Here is a 16,239-nt window from a genome sequence, read left to right on the forward strand (position 1 = left end):
TGTAATTTATTTACTTTTTTGTTTTATAATTTACCTATCTACCTATACAAGATTTGATCCTTGCAAGTAGCGAGTTCAAGGGGATTGACAACTCTCTTGCCCGTGTTGAGTGCAAGTATTTGCTTTTGTGTGTGCATGTGTTGTTCACTAGGATTTGCGTTATTCTCCTTTTGGTTCGATAAACCTTGGTTCTCACTGAGGGAAATACTTATCTGTACTGTAATGCTTCACCCTTCCTCTTCGGGGAAAATCTCGACACAGCTCACAAGTAGCACCGATGCAAGGCCACAATCTGCATCCGCTCCTGGACTACCTTCGAAGCTCCGCACTAGCGTTGGAGTAGACGTCATCGCAACGGCAGAGCCTGAGGAAACATGTCCACCACAAGGATGCCGCTGTCACCGCATCATCCTTGCTTGAACAAACTGGTTTCCAAATTCATCCCCAACCATAGAACCGGTCGCCTCGTCAGGATAGGATCTAAGGAATCTTTATTCAGCACCGCCATCGTCGCACCAAAGACAAGGCGATGAAAAACCCAAAACCTAAGCCACTAAAGGCCAAAACAATCCGCACGCATGAATCCGGCGACCACCCTCACCATCGATGACCAACGTCCTCGACAGAGGGGAACCGTCGGAGGATGGCGGCGGAAGGAAGCGCTCCTAGCGGCGGCTGCGAGATCGCTTTCTTTCTTCCCCTGGATGAAAGAAACGAAACTTTAGTTATTTCCACCCTCTCCCCCCTCCCAAATCGTAATCCACCACGTTTTCTTTTACGTAAAAACATGTAGTAATCGTACGTAAGTAAAAACATGCCGCAATCATACGTATGTCTAGCATTATGAAACAACTTACCCCCTTCCCTCATATCCAATCATGACTTACCACGTTTGTTGTTACATTAAACACGTAAAATTACGGCGGTGTAGAATTTTTGGACCGCTAGATCTCCATCCAACGACCTGAATTGTGCTCTCCATGCGCCACCCTCCGGCCCAACCCTAACCATCGAGGTTCTCCACCCGCGGTCGATAGGCGCTACAACGCGCTGCCTCGCCGCCCCGCCCTCCCCTCAACCTCCTCCCAACACCACGACCATCCCTCTAAGCCCTCCCCCGCCCCGAGCCGATCTGCAGCAACCACAGCGACCCCCCTTCCCCCTCCCCCCCCCCCCACACACACGCACCCGCCTCCTCCTAGGTGGCCTCGAGGTGGAAAGCCTTGAGATTGGAAACAAGTGCTTATTAGGCAAATGGTTGAACAAGTTACCCACTGGAGATGAGGTACGACGGGAGTTGCTTAGAAACAAGTGTCCCAACTCAAAAACCATATTCCATGTGACTGTCAATCAGCGAATTCGTGTTTCCTGGAAGATTCAAAAATGTTTTTCTTCTGTAGAGGTGTTTTCATGATGGATGATGGCCAAATTTTCAGATTTTGGGAGGATGCTTGGCTGGGGGTTGCGCACATAGCTTGGAATATCCGCGCCTTTACAACATTGTTCATGAAAAGAAGTTATCGTTTCTTCAGTGTTGGGATAAGTCCCGTTGAACAAAGGATCCAACAGGCTCTCACGGGTGATAAGTGGACGGACTGGTTGCCCGTAGTTAATAAGTTGATGTCGGTCAACCTCACATAGGAACCAGATGGCTTTCGCCAGAGGCTTCATAATTTGTTTCTATGTATTCTGACCTCATCCAAAAAAATCTTGCGAACCAAAAGTCATATTGAAAACTAAAATTTGTATCTTGTACTTGGATATGACATCAATCCCAACTAAGGACAACCCCTAAAAGAATAGATGGTAAGGTTGCACAAAATGTTGTTTTTATGTCGACGAGGAATCACTTCATTATCTGTTCCCAAATTGTCTGCTTGTTAAGCTTTTATGGTGTATTGTGCATATTGATTTTAGCCTCCCACCATCCAAGCATAGTATGAATCAGTTCGAAAAATCATAGGTGGGGGATTCATCCTAAGATAATGCCTCAGAGTCCGCATGGGAGTTTGTTCTTTATTATGGGCTATCAGGAAGTGCTTGAATGACTATGTATTTAGCATTATGAAAGTTTCAAATTTTTGTAAGACATCTACAAATTTATCTATTGGATACTTGCATGGTTTTTTCTGAACAGGGAGGAGGATTGCTCGTCCATGATCTTTGTGTGTAACCTATAGGAGACGGTTGGTTGAGTCTTATTCCTATTATTTGGGTGGTGGCTTGGTAATAGGATACATGATCCACGAGGCTTCTTATCTCTTGCTTTTTTCGGTTGTTTTTTACTTTTGGCTTGCCATTGTGGCACTATACTAAAAGGGTTGGGTGCTCTTTGTCGCATTGTTGGTCTCGTTGGGCTCTCATAATTTTTTACTCCTTCTGTTTGAAAATATAAGGCATTTTTTTTAAAGTCAAACCACTTTAGGTTTGACAAAATTTGTAGAGAAATATATCAATATTCACAATATTAAATTGGTATCATTAGATTCATCGGGAAATGAGTGTTCATATTCTATTTAATTAATACTGTGGATGTCAATTTTTTTACCTTGAAGTTGATAAACGTTAAGGAAATTTGGTTTTTCAAAAAACAAATGCTCCTTATAGTTTGGAACTGAGGGAGTATTTGGTTTGGTGAGTGGTGGAGATGATGGAGTGTGTTTTCTTTTTATTTATATAATGCGGTGTTTTGGTGGAGTGAGGGATTACAGCACCCAAGCCCCACTGCTCTCGATATTTAAACATTTTGAAATTTGTATTTTTGAAGTTTAAAAAAATGTGATTTTTTTTTGCGGGGATACATATACACAGTACCCATGGCAAGTTTCGGTAGAAATCTCGTTTTGTTTTGGGCTATAGAAAAAAACAAATTTGTGACACTATATAGGAGAAATGGTGTGCCATTTTCTGTCAGAAATTTCTCTTTTTTGTATTTCCCAAAATGCAAAGTATTTCTTTTTCAGCTTTTTACCAGGCCTTAGGAATGTGTGTATGTATTCACGTATTTGATATAAGATTTTTTTAAGCAACGAAACTGTGTTTTTCAAAAAAGTCAAATACGAGGAGCCCTGGAGCCCGGTAGTTGCAGTCACTTTTCATGTTTTAGTGGGCCTTTCGTGATGTGATTCTGTGTTATCTGTTAATCCACGCATACTTATGTGAGGATATTTTCTGTGTTGATGTGTGCATGTACTATATTGGTGCTAGAATATTGCATGTTGACGCTTCTTCTTTTTTAGGTAGTGAGAGGGTGCGCGGGGTTGATAAATTTTTATATGCCGGTTGCTTCCGATTGGTTTGAAAAATCTTTGATCCGGTCAAAATCATGAGCCAAATCCAAAATTAAATACCTCAATGAAATGAAAAGTATCCAAAATTAAGGAGCATAGTGAGTTAAAAGCCCTGAATGAGTGTGCTCCTTGAAAATTGTTGAACCTGTCAAAATCAGATGACCCAATTCTAAAATGAAGACCTCAGTTGATTGTGAGGTCTTGAAAATTGGGGAGGATAGCGTATTTATAGATGTACCGCACTTTGGCATGTTTGGATCATGTAAATGTACAATAGTTAGTGAGGCCAGAGTCTGTGAATTGAATTATTGATTTGTCCTGGCAGATAAGGAAACGGATACGCCACATTTAAATTTGGAGCCAAAGATGTCTCTGCATCCAATCAACATATCCCTCTTTACGAAGGAAGAAAGATGAACATGACTGATATAATCTTGTTTAGTACTTCGTTTTCGTGAGTCGGAAAATGATAACATCGATCATTGGATATTTTGGGAGATGTACGTGTCATGGAGCAGCCGTAGATTCCTGCGAACAAATGAGTATGGCTAGTCGGCATGAGAGGGGACCAAATTATGAAAACGGCATGTTAGTTTTGTTTTTTTGACTGGAGGCATGTTAGTTATTCGAGAATAATATAATTTGAGTCATTAATTTAATACGAAGTCCTAGTTTGAATAGCTTGGATTTTTTCAGGAATTTCGAGTTGAGCAGTACACTGCATGAAACGGAAAACACCACGGTCAACACTAGTTTTTCGGAGCAACAAAAGTAACACTTGAGACGGGCAATTTTTAAAATCAGATTTTTTTAGGCAAAATTTTAAACCAGACGCTAACGCCCACACGTGTGGTGGGAGCCAAACCTGCCCACACGCCCTATAGCACACAGACTACGTCATGTCATCACATGCATGCATGTGAAAATCTTTTTGAATTTTCTGTTTCTAAAATGTTTTATCTCTTAAATGAAAAATTCGATTGAAGATCCGTTTTCACCATTAAATCCCTCGCGACGAGATCTTCGAAACTAGATCTCATATCAATATATTTCGACGAAATTTTTTTAGGGTTAAAAGTTGCCGTGTCTATTGCACATGAATTGTCATAATGTTTACACTGAAGTTGCCGTGATATGTTTCAGCTATTTTCTTCTACATTTAAAAGTAAATTTTGACATATTATAAAACGGGAAATTAAGAAACTAGACTTGCCATGCACCATAAATCAAAATTTCCATGATACATGCACTTAAAATTGCCATGGTTCATACAAAAAAATATTTTTATGGTCAAAGTACTGGAATTGCCATCATCGAAAAACTAAAATTGCCATGATCTACAACTAAAATTGCCACATGGCAACTTTAGTGTAAGCACTATGGCAACTACAATGTAAACATCATGGCAACTTTTGGGCAAAAAAAAATTTCGTCGAAACATATCAACATGGGGTCTAGTTTTGAAGATCTCGTCGAGACGGATTTAATGGTGAAAACGGATTTTTAATTCGCTTTTTAAATTAGGAGATAAAACATTTTAAGCCGAAAACCAAAAAGATTTCTGCTGATGTCATCTGTTCATACGTGGCAAAATGAATGGTGATGGAGGCGTGTGGGCGATGTGCAAATGCCCACAGGTGTGGGCGTTAGTTTTTTCCATATAGGAGCGAAAATTCTATGAATATATATGAATTACTATATTTAGTTATTGAGGTGAGTCTTTTCTCACGGATATTTACCTGTTGAAGTGGGTTTTTCATAAATGTTTGCATGTCTAAGTGGCATATGTGCATGTCAAGAAAAATATATTAACAGGGAGTAGCTATTTAGATATAGAAGATTAGAGACGAGTGTGAAGTTATAGTGGATGGGCCCCTTGTAGCTCTTTCTTTTCAAAAAGTTAAAACCGTATTTAAATATAGTCAAACAATTTTGGGAAAACATGTACATATTAATTGCGGATCTGTAAAATTTCGTTCAAACGATTTTGGGAAGCCCCATTAAAAAAAGGGACTTGAAAACTAGCCCATTAAACGATTTTGGGAAGGTTTTGTGGCCGGTTTGAACTGGTTTTAGAACCTGTCATGCGTTCTTTTCCTTTTCTATCTGGTTTTTCTTCAGTTCCTTTTCCCCTTTTTTGTTTTTATTTTATGTATTTTATATCAGTTTTCTCTGTTTTACTTTCTTCTTTTTCTTTTTCTTTTTCATTTCTAAACCTTTTTCCAAATATACATATGCTCTTTTGAGTATTAAGTTATACAATTTTTTTGTATGTACGTGAAACATTTATTTGATACACGTTCAAAATTTTCAAATACATGACGAAAAATCTTTCAAATACATGTCTGAACATTTATAATACATGTTAAACAATTTTCAAATGCATACTGAACATATCTGTGAATGGTATGAAATATGTGTTTAATTACGTGGACATATTTTTACATGGTATTAATTTTTTTTAAAAATCGAAATGCATGAATTTTTTTAAATGTGCTGAACATTTTTTTTGAGTAGTACGAAACATTTTATTTAATTATATAAATTATATCTTTTATGTCATGACCATTTTGTAATTGTACAAAACTTTTTTTTATAAATTACATCAACATTTGTTTCACTGAATTAACATTTTATGAAAACGTCACAAATATATTTATGAAACAATTTGTAAATATGATAAACATTGTGTTTTTGAGGGCTATCAATACATTATAAAAGTTGTGTGCACATTTGTTTCACCACATGAACAATTTTTATACGTGCAATGAAAGTCTTTTGAAATTTAATATATTTTTCCATTTGAGAAATATGAATAAATGTAATATCCACACTACTTAAAAATAATAATATCATTCATTTACCCGTGAGGCAAAGTGCTTCGTCCAACTTTATGTATGTTTCCTCGCCCCTCTTTCTGTTTTGATTTTTTTCCTTCACCCTTTTGTTCTTTCATCGATTCTTCTTCTAGAACGTCTTAACTAGTCCGCCTTTTATGGACTTACCTATTAAAATTGTATTTTTGGTAAGCCAATAGGTCATTACCAAATTTTTTTACAAATGGTGGATTTTATTAACTGAAATGAAGCATCAAGCGGATACAAACACAATGAGCATACATTCGGTCTCTGCATAGCTAAGATGCACATAGCAAACACCAACGCACACATGCAGATAAAAAAACCCTCGACAAATAGCAAAGTCATATAAGATCAAAGCTATGCCTAAGCAAGGAAGAAAAGAAAAAAATGCCCCAATGATCAAATATGTTATTGACAAACTACAACAATGGCCATCCCACACCAACCATCTTTTGACATCACAAGGACAACGAGGTTTTTTAACAGCAACGCCTTCAGGAAGGGAGCAACGTTCAAGCGTCGCTGTCCACTGGATCCAAGCAACAAACACCAGATGCTAGGTTTTCACCCTGAAGAACTTTCAAGAAAATCTGAGCAATGCATTCAGTAAGGTAATGATGCAAAAACATCGTCATCGCCATGTATAACCAACTTGGGTCTGACCTAGGTTTTCACCCCGGAGCTCAAGACCAGGTACTCGAGTAGTACTACCAAATCAAAGTTAATCATGTGTTGTCGCCAACACTTTTCCGTGATGCCAGCAACTACATGCGATGGGCTAAAAACCGGTATGTCGCCACTGCACAACCAAACCCTTTGTGTCAAGCCGTCGTTCATAGATTCCATTGGCTAAGGTAACCACTGGGTCTGGAGGGAGGAACCCTCACGAAGACCTTTGATGGCAACCACAATCCACAGCGAGTACGCCGCCACAGGCCGAAGTGGCACCACAAACCAACACCGACGATGAAGCACGCCACCGCACACTGTCACCCCACTGGAGAGAGCCCTGTCCAGGCCCATCGGTCTAGAGGCCAACATTGCCGGACCTGGAGCACGAGAAGCAAATTTGATCAGTGGTCAAGAACCAAAAGCGTTGTGCCTGCTTGCTGCAGCACCAACAGCCTCAGGCCTACCATCCGTCGTCGCCATCAGCAGCGACGCCACCTGAGTAGATTGAGTCGGACGACGCCATCTCGATGGGAATGACCCGCAACCCCACTAGCCACGGATCCGCAACGAAGGTTGTCGTTGCCCATCACCAGAGTGCATGCTCCGTGGACATCAATGAGTCTGGGATGGCGCGGGGATGAGGAGGTGAGACGCACTGAGCAGAGGAGGCATCACCCACGCCTACCGGAGCGCGGCAGAAAAGGACCCCGCTGGCATCGTCAGCCACGCGGCCTTTGACGTCGGCGTCCTCCGACGGCGACGTAGGGGATGGATGGATAGGAGGAGGCGACGCTTGGTTGTATGGTCGCCCCCAAGCCGCCAAGGCGAGGCGACGCGGGGACAGTTTCAAGTTATTACCAAATAAGTGAATTTTATTTAGGTAGATAAATCATGAGCGGGCGTTTATAAATATTTATTTATACGATCACATAAATGTGGACAGGTAATCACATGCTAATATATTAGAATATTTACATCATGTTGCAATGCATAGACAAGTATCTAAGACAAAAATATCAAAAGGAAAAAATAGTCAAAAAAACTCGTGAGGAAAACCAGACTAAAAACTAGTACAATGGAAACAGAAAATCAAATAAGCACGATGAAGCTTCTATTTCCTGGGCCAGCCCAGTAGCTGTCCGTTCTAGAGGACGCTTGCTTGCTTCTGGCTAGTTAGAAGTGGTATATGATTCTAAAAAAAAAGTTAGAAATGGTATATAAAAACCACTGGCTTTTCGTTTTCCTTCTTTTCTTCTCTTATGATTCATTTTTTTTTGTTTTTTCAATGTTTTATTAGTTTTTCCTTTTTTTACACTTTGGTTTTTTGGTTTTTTGGTTTCTTTGCTTCTGCTTTTGTTCCTTTTGTCACTTTTCATTGCTTATATATTTTTAATACATATCTATCTTTTTATACATGTTGTAAATTTTTCATATATATTGAAACCATTAGTTTTATACCCATTTAACATTTTTCAAATACATGCTTAACATTTTTTACATTGGGGTGTCACTGGCTTTTCATTTTCCTTCTTTTCTTCGCTTATGATTCGGTTTTCTTTGTTTTTTCAATGTTTTATTAGTTTTCCTTTTTTATACTTTAGTTTTCTTTGTTTTCTAGGATTTTTTAGGTTTTTTGTTTCTTTGCTTTTGTTTTTGTTCCTTTTGTCACTTTTCATTGGTTTTATTTTTTAATACATATCTATTTTTTATACATGTTGTACATTTTTCATATATATTGAAACCATTTGTTTTATACCCATTTAACATTTTTCAAATACATGCTTACCAATTTTTACAAAAACATGTTTTGAATATATTTTTTCAAATATGTGTATTTTTTAAATACATGTTGAAACATTTCTGAATGATAAAATCATTTTTGAACTATGCAACATTTTTGTACATATAGAAAGATTTTCTGAAAATGTCACAAACACATTTTTGAAACTTGTGAAGATTTTCTTTAATGTAATGTACTTTCTTATGAATTACACAGACAATTTTTTACACTTGTATAAAAAAATTCCTTAAATGGCACATACATTTCTTTTGAAATGTGCAAAATTTTATAATTGTCATAAACATTTGTATAATTTTCATATACTCTCTTCGTTTGGAATTACTTGTCGAAGAAATAGATGTATCTAGACGTATTTTAGTTCTAAATATATCCATTTCTGTGAAAAATAATTTCGGACAAAGTGAGTGTAATTTCATAATTGTATAGCCACCCTGAGGTTGTTGACCTCATCCGCGCGTCCATGGACCGTGTGTCCATCTGCCGCCTCATCACGAATCACCGCTTTCTTCGCCATTTCCGCACTCGCCACCTCTACTAGGCATCGTTTCCCATCCCCAGTCGAGGTGGGACCGGTCGCCGCTGCATCTAGCCCAGCCGCCGCCGCCGCCGCGCCTTCTCCAAGCTTGACTTTGTCGTATTCTCGTGCACCCACCTCCCCAACGCCGCGCGCTAGCGTAGGCGCGACTTCTGGAACGACCATGTCCTCCTTGTCGGCGTCCCAGAGGGGATCAAATTCAACTGAAGCGTCTTTGTCAGGGACTTGGATGTCTGTGACCCCGTGTCCCGGTGCTCATCCTGCTACCTCCCATCCCCGACGACCTAGCTGCCTTAGTACAGCACCAGACATGCTGCGTTTCAAGCCTTCAGCCGAGGATGAGGACGACATGTCTTCCAGAGTTATTTAGTTGGCAGTGCACACCAAGCTTGAACTCATCATCTTCTCTTTAGGTGCTAGATAGGGGAACGCTGGTACACATGACAATTGAATCTGTTTGCTTACAGAATCTGAAAACCCGGCTCTAGGCAACCTGCCAGACTTGTACTGGTGGCCCCGAAAGTGCCACTATGCACAAAGATATTTCTGTTGGGCATTTTATGCAAAGAAATCCACGGATCCGGTGAGCAAGTTGCTCATGCTTGACAGAGGCGGCATGGGTTTCTCTGTTGTCGACTTCCTGCCTAGGACCAGTGAAGGTGTCTTTTTGACTTTTCGTTTTCCTTCTTTTCTTCTCTTATGATTCGGTTTTCTTTGCTTTTCAATGTTTTATTAGTTTTTCCTTTTTTACTCTTTGGTTTTCTTTGTTTTTTAGGTTTTTTTTGTTTCTTTGCTTTTGCTTTTGTTCCATTTGTCACTTTTCATTGCTGATATATTTTTAATACATGTTGTAAATTTTTCATATATATTGAAACCATTAGTTTTATGCCCATTTAACATTTTTCAAATACATGCTTAACATTTTTTACATTGGGGTGTCACTGGCTTTTTATTTTCCTTCTTTTCTTCGCTTATGATTCGGTTTTGTTTGTTTTTTCAATGTTTTATTAGTTTTCCTTTTTTATACTTTGGTTTTCTAGGCTTTTTTTTGGTTTTTTTGTTTCTTCGCTTTTGTTTTTCTTCCTTTTCTTCCTTTTGTCACTTTTCATTGGTTTTATTTTTTAATACATATCTATTTTATATACATGTTGTACATTTTTATATATATTGAAACCATTTGTTTTATACCCATTTAAATTTTTTCAAATACATGCTTAACATTTTTTGTAAAAACATGTTTTGAATATTTTTTCAAATATGTGTATTTTTTAAATACATGTTGAAACATTTCTGAATGATAAAATCATTTTTGAACTATGCAACATTTTTGTACATATAGATAGATTTTTTGAAAATGTCACGAACACATTTTTGAAACTTGTGAAGATTTTCTTGAATGTAATTTACATTCATATGAATTACACAGACAGTTTTTTACACTTGTATAAAAAATTCCTTAAATGGCACATACATTTCTTTTGAAATGTGCAAAATTTTATAATTATCATAAATATTTGTATAATTTTCATAAACTCTCTTCGTTTGGAGTTACTTGTCGAAGAAATAGATGTATCCAGACGTATTTTAGTTCTAAATATGGACCGTGTGTCCATCTGCCGCCTCATCACGAATCACCGCTTTCTCCGCCATTTCCGCACTCGCCACCCGCCACCTCTACTAGGCATCGTTTCCCATCCCCAGTCGAGGTGGGACTGGTCGCCGCTGCATCTAGCCCTGCCGCCGCCGCCGCCGCCGCAGTGAGCGCCTTCTCCAAGCTTGACTTTGTCGTATTCTCGTGGACCCACCTCCCCAACGCCGCGCGTTGGCGTAGGCGCGACTTCTGGAACGACCATGACCTCTTTGTCGACGTCCCAGAGGGGATCAAATTCAACCGGAGCGTCTTTGTCAGGGACCTGGATGTCTGTGACCCCGTGTCCCGGTGCTCATCCTGCTACATCCTATCCCCGACGACCTAGCTGCCTTAGTACAGCACCAGATATGCTGCGTTTCAAGCCCTCCCTTGCTGCTACGGTCGCCGAGGATGAGGACGACATGTCTTCCAGAGTTATTTAGTTGGCGCAGTGCACACCAAGCCTGAACTCCTCATGTTCTCTTTAGGTGCGGGATAGGGGAACGCTGGTACACATGACAATTGAATCTGTTTGCCTATAGAATCTGAAAACCCGACTCTAGGCAACCTGCCAGACTTGTACTAGTGGCCGCAAAAGCGCCACTATGCACAAAGATATTTCTGTTGGGCATTTTATGCAAAGGAATCCACAGATCCGGTGAGCAAGTTGCTCATGCTTGACACACGGAGCATGGGTTTCTCTGCTGTCGACTTCCTGCCTGGGACCAGTGAAATATGGGTGTCTTTCTGGTTTTTTCCCCTTCTTTTCTTCTCTTATGATTCGGTTTTATTTGTTTTGTCAAGGTTTTATTAGTTTTTCCTTTTTTACACTTTGGTTTTCTTTGTTTTTAGTTTTTTTTGTTGCTTTGCTTTTGCTTTTGTTCCTTTTGTCACTTTTCATTGCTTATATATTTTTAATACATATCTGTTTTTTATACATGTTGTAAATTTTTCATATATATTGAAACCATTAGTTTTATACCCATTTAACATTTTTCAAATACATGCTTAACAATTTTTACATTGGGGTGTCACTGGCTTTTCATTTTCCTTCTTTTTTTTCGCTTATGATTCGGTTTTCATTGTTTTTTCAATGTTTTATTAGTTTTCCTTTTTTATACTTTGGTTTTCTAGGCTTTTTTTGGTTTATTTGTTTCTTTGCTTTTGTTTTTGTTCCTTTTGTCACTTTTCATTGGTTTTATTTTTTTAATACATATCTATTTTTCATACATGTTGTACATTTTTCATATATATTGAAACCATTTGTTTTATACCCATTTAACAATTTTCAAATACATGCTTAACATTTTTTACAAAAACATGTTTTGATTTTTTTCAACTATGTGTATTTTTTAAATACATATTGAAACATTTCTGAATGATAAAATCATTTTTGAACTATGCAACATTTTTTTACATATAGAAAGATTTTTTGAAAATATCACGAACACATTTCTGAAACTTGTGAAGATTTTCTTTAATGTAATGTACATTCTTATGAATTATACAGACAGTTTTTTACACTTGTATGAAAAAATTCCTTAAATGACACATATATTTCTTTTGAAATGTGCAAAATTTTATAATTGTCAGAAACATTTATATAATTTTCATATACTCTTTTCTTTTGGAATTACTTGTCGAAGAAATAGATATATCTAGACGTATTTTAGTTCTAAATATATCCATTTCTGTGACAAATAATTTTGGACAAAGTGAGTATAATTTCATAATTGTATAACCATCCTGAGGTTGTTGACCTCATCCGCGCGTCCATGGACCGTGTGTCCATCTGCCACCTCATCACAAATCACCGCTTTCTCCGCCATTTTCATACTCGCCACCCGCCACCTCTACTAGGCATCGTTTCCCATCCCGAGTCATGGTGGGACCGGTCGCTGCTGCATCTAGCCCAGCCGCCGCCACCGCCGCGCCTTCTCCAAGCTTGACTTTGTCGTATTCTCGTGCACCCACCTCCCCAACGCCGCGCGCTGGCGTAGGCGCGACTTCTGGAACGACCATGTCCTCCTTGTCGGCGTCCCAGAGGGGATCAAATTCAACTGGAGCGTCTTTGTCAGGGACCTGGATGTCTGTGACCCCGTGTCCCGGTGCTCATCCTGCTACCTCCCATCCCCGACGACCTAGCTGCCTTAGTACAGCACCAGACATGCTGCGTTTCAACTCCGGTCGCCGAGCATGAGGACGACATGTCTTCCAGAGTTATTTAGTTGGCGCAGTGCACACCAAGCTTGAACTCCTCATCTTCTCTTTAGGTGCTGGATAGGGGAACGCTGGTACACATGACAATTGAATCTGTTTGCTTACAGAATGTGGAAACCCGACTCTAGGCAACCTGCCAGACTTGTATTGGTGGCCTCGAAAGCGCCACTATGCACAAAGATATTTCTGCTGGGCATTTTACGCAAAGGAATCCACAGATCCGGTGAGCAAGTTGCTCATGCTCGACACATGGAGCATGGGTTTCTCTGTTGTCGACTTCCTGCCTGGGACCAGTGAAACATGGGTGTCTTTGAGGTGGGGAATGGAAGGATTGGGATGTTTGTTAATGAGTTTTTGACCCCTGAACTCAGGTATTATGTGTTGCAAAATGATGGAGTTGATGCAAACCAGTGGCTGCCAGAGGCAACGTTCAATTTACGCGTAAATGATCATTATATGCTCGTGGGGGTAGAAACAAATATTTTGAACTATGCAACATTTTTGTACGTTATAGAAACATTTTTTGAAAAGGTCACGAACAGATTTTCGAAACTTGTGAAGATTTTCGAAACTGGCTTTTCGTTTTCCTTTTTGTTTTTCTCTTATGATTCGGTTTTCTTTGTTTTTTCAATGTTTTATTAGTTTCTCCTTTTTTATTCTTTGGTTTTCTAGGTTTTTTTTGTTTCTTTGATTTTGTATTTGTTCCTTTTGTCACTTTTTATTGGTTTTATTTTTAATACATATCTATTTTTTATACATGTTGTACATTTTTCATATATATTGAAACCATTTGTTTTATACCCATTTAATATTTTTCAAATACATGCTTAACCTTTCTTACAAAACATGTTTTGAATATTTTTTCAAATATGTGAATCTTTTAAATGCATGTTGAAACATTTCTGAATGATAAAATCATTTTTGAACTATACAACATTTTTGTACATATAGAAAGATTTTTTGAAAATGTCATGAACACATTTTTGAAACTTGTGAAGATTTTCTTTCATGTAATGTACATTCTTATGAATTACACAGACATGTTTTTACACTTTTATAAAAAAATCCTTAAATGTCACATACATTTCTTTTGAAATGTGGAAAATTTTATAATTATCATAAAAATTTATATAATTTTCATATACTCTCTTTGTCTGGAATTACTTGTCGGAGAAGATGTATCTAGACTTATTTTAGTTTTAATATATCCATTTTTACCCATTTATGTGACAAGTAATTTTGGACAGAGCGAGTATAATTTCATAATTGTATAGCCACCCTGAGGTTGTTGACCTCATCCGCGTGTCCATATGCCGCCTCGTCACGAATCACCGATTTCTCCACCATTTCCGCACTTGCCACCCGCCACGTCTACTAGGCATCGTTTCCCATCCGCGGTCAAGGTGGGACCGGTCGCCGGTGCATCTAGCCCAGCCGCCGCTGCCGCCGCGGGCGCCTTCTCCAGGTTTGTCTTTGTCGTATTCTCGTGCACCCACCTCCCCAACACCGCGCGCTGGCGTAGGCGCGACTTGTAGAACGACCATGTCCTCCTTGTCGGCGTCCCAGAGGGGATCAGATTCCACTGGAGCGTCTTTGTCAGGGACCTGGCTGTCTGTGACCCCGTGTCCCGGTGCTCATCCTGCTACCTCCCATCCCCGATGACCTAGCCGCCTTAGTACAACACCAGACATGCTGCGTTTCAAGCCCTTCCTTGCTCCTCCGGCCGTCGAGGATGAGGACGACATGTCTTCTAGAGTTATTTACTTGGCGCAGTGCACACCAAGCTTGTACTCCTCATTTTCTCTTCAGGTGTTGGACGGTGGAACACTGGTACACATGACAATTGGATATGTTTGCTTACAGGATCCAAAACCCCGGCTCTAGGCAACCTGCCAGACTTGTACTGGTGGTCGCGAAAGCGCCACTATGAACATAGATATTTCTGTTGGGCATTTATGCGAAGGAATCCACGGATCCGGTGAGTAAGTTGCTCGTGCTCGACACACGGAGCATGGATTTCTCTGCTGTCGACTTCCTGCCTGGGACCACTGAAAGATGGGTGTCATTCTGGAGGCGGGGAATGGAAGGATTGGCATGTTTGTTAATGAGTATTTGAACCCTGAACTCAGGTTTTATGTGTTGCAAAATGATAACCAGTGGCTGCCAGAGGCAACGTTCAATTTACTCATAAATGATCGCTATATGCTCGTGGGCCTAGAAACATTCTTTTTGTACTATGCAACATTTTTGTACGTTATAGAAACATTTTTTGAAAAGGTCATGAACAGATTTTCAAAACTTGTAAAGATTTTATTAAATGTGATGTACATTTTTTTGAATTAAACAAACATTTTTTACGTTTGTATAATCATTTTCTTAAATGCCACATACACTTCTCTTGAAATGTGCGGAATTCTATAATTGTCATAAACATTTTTTTGTATATATGATTAACATTTCCATATACATGATTGCATTTTCTACTTTTTACATTCACATTTATAAAAAATTATAAACTACAGAAACATTTTTCTATACACGTTTTATGATTTTTCAAATGCAAAATTAACATTTATCAAAATTTATGTAAAGATATATAGATCAGCACGTCACGGCACCTGGTTACTGGGGCGGCCTAGTTTTGGCTCCCTGCAGGCGAGGCATTCCTTGGCGTAGAATCAGGCGGCACATAGTCGCGCCTTGTTAACACAGGCCAAAGCCCATCACGTACGGAACTAGCTATTCTGGGCTCCGAAACAGTACATATAAGAGCGTTTAGATCACTATTAGTGATCTAAACACTCTTATATTTCTTTACATAGGGAGTAGGAGGTATTCTGTTTGTTCCTTTTGTTGATGGGTTTCTGTTGTCTTTTTTATTTTCATTTTTTTATTATTTTACCTCTTTTCTCAATATGTGTTTTTTTTTTCAAAAATAGTACCAAAATTCTCTAAAATGCGTGATTTTTTTAAAATTTCTTGAACATTTGTAAAGAATTGTGTGTTTACCAAATTCATGAACATTTTTAATAATCATGAATTTTGAAAGATTCATGGACATTTTTTTGTAAAATATAAACAGTTTGAATAATGTTTTAATATATTGAAAGAAGGGTTTTTTATCATTTATGCCACTAGTTGCGTCTCACTACTCAGTTTTTCCACTAGGAATTTTAACTCCTAAAAAATGCCATCGGTCCTTTAGGCGCTTGCTGAAAAATGCCACTAGA

This window comes from Triticum aestivum, chromosome 7D, assembly GCF_018294505.1.
Source record: "Triticum aestivum cultivar Chinese Spring chromosome 7D, IWGSC CS RefSeq v2.1, whole genome shotgun sequence".
NCBI classification, from domain to species: Eukaryota; Viridiplantae; Streptophyta; class Magnoliopsida; order Poales; family Poaceae; genus Triticum; species Triticum aestivum.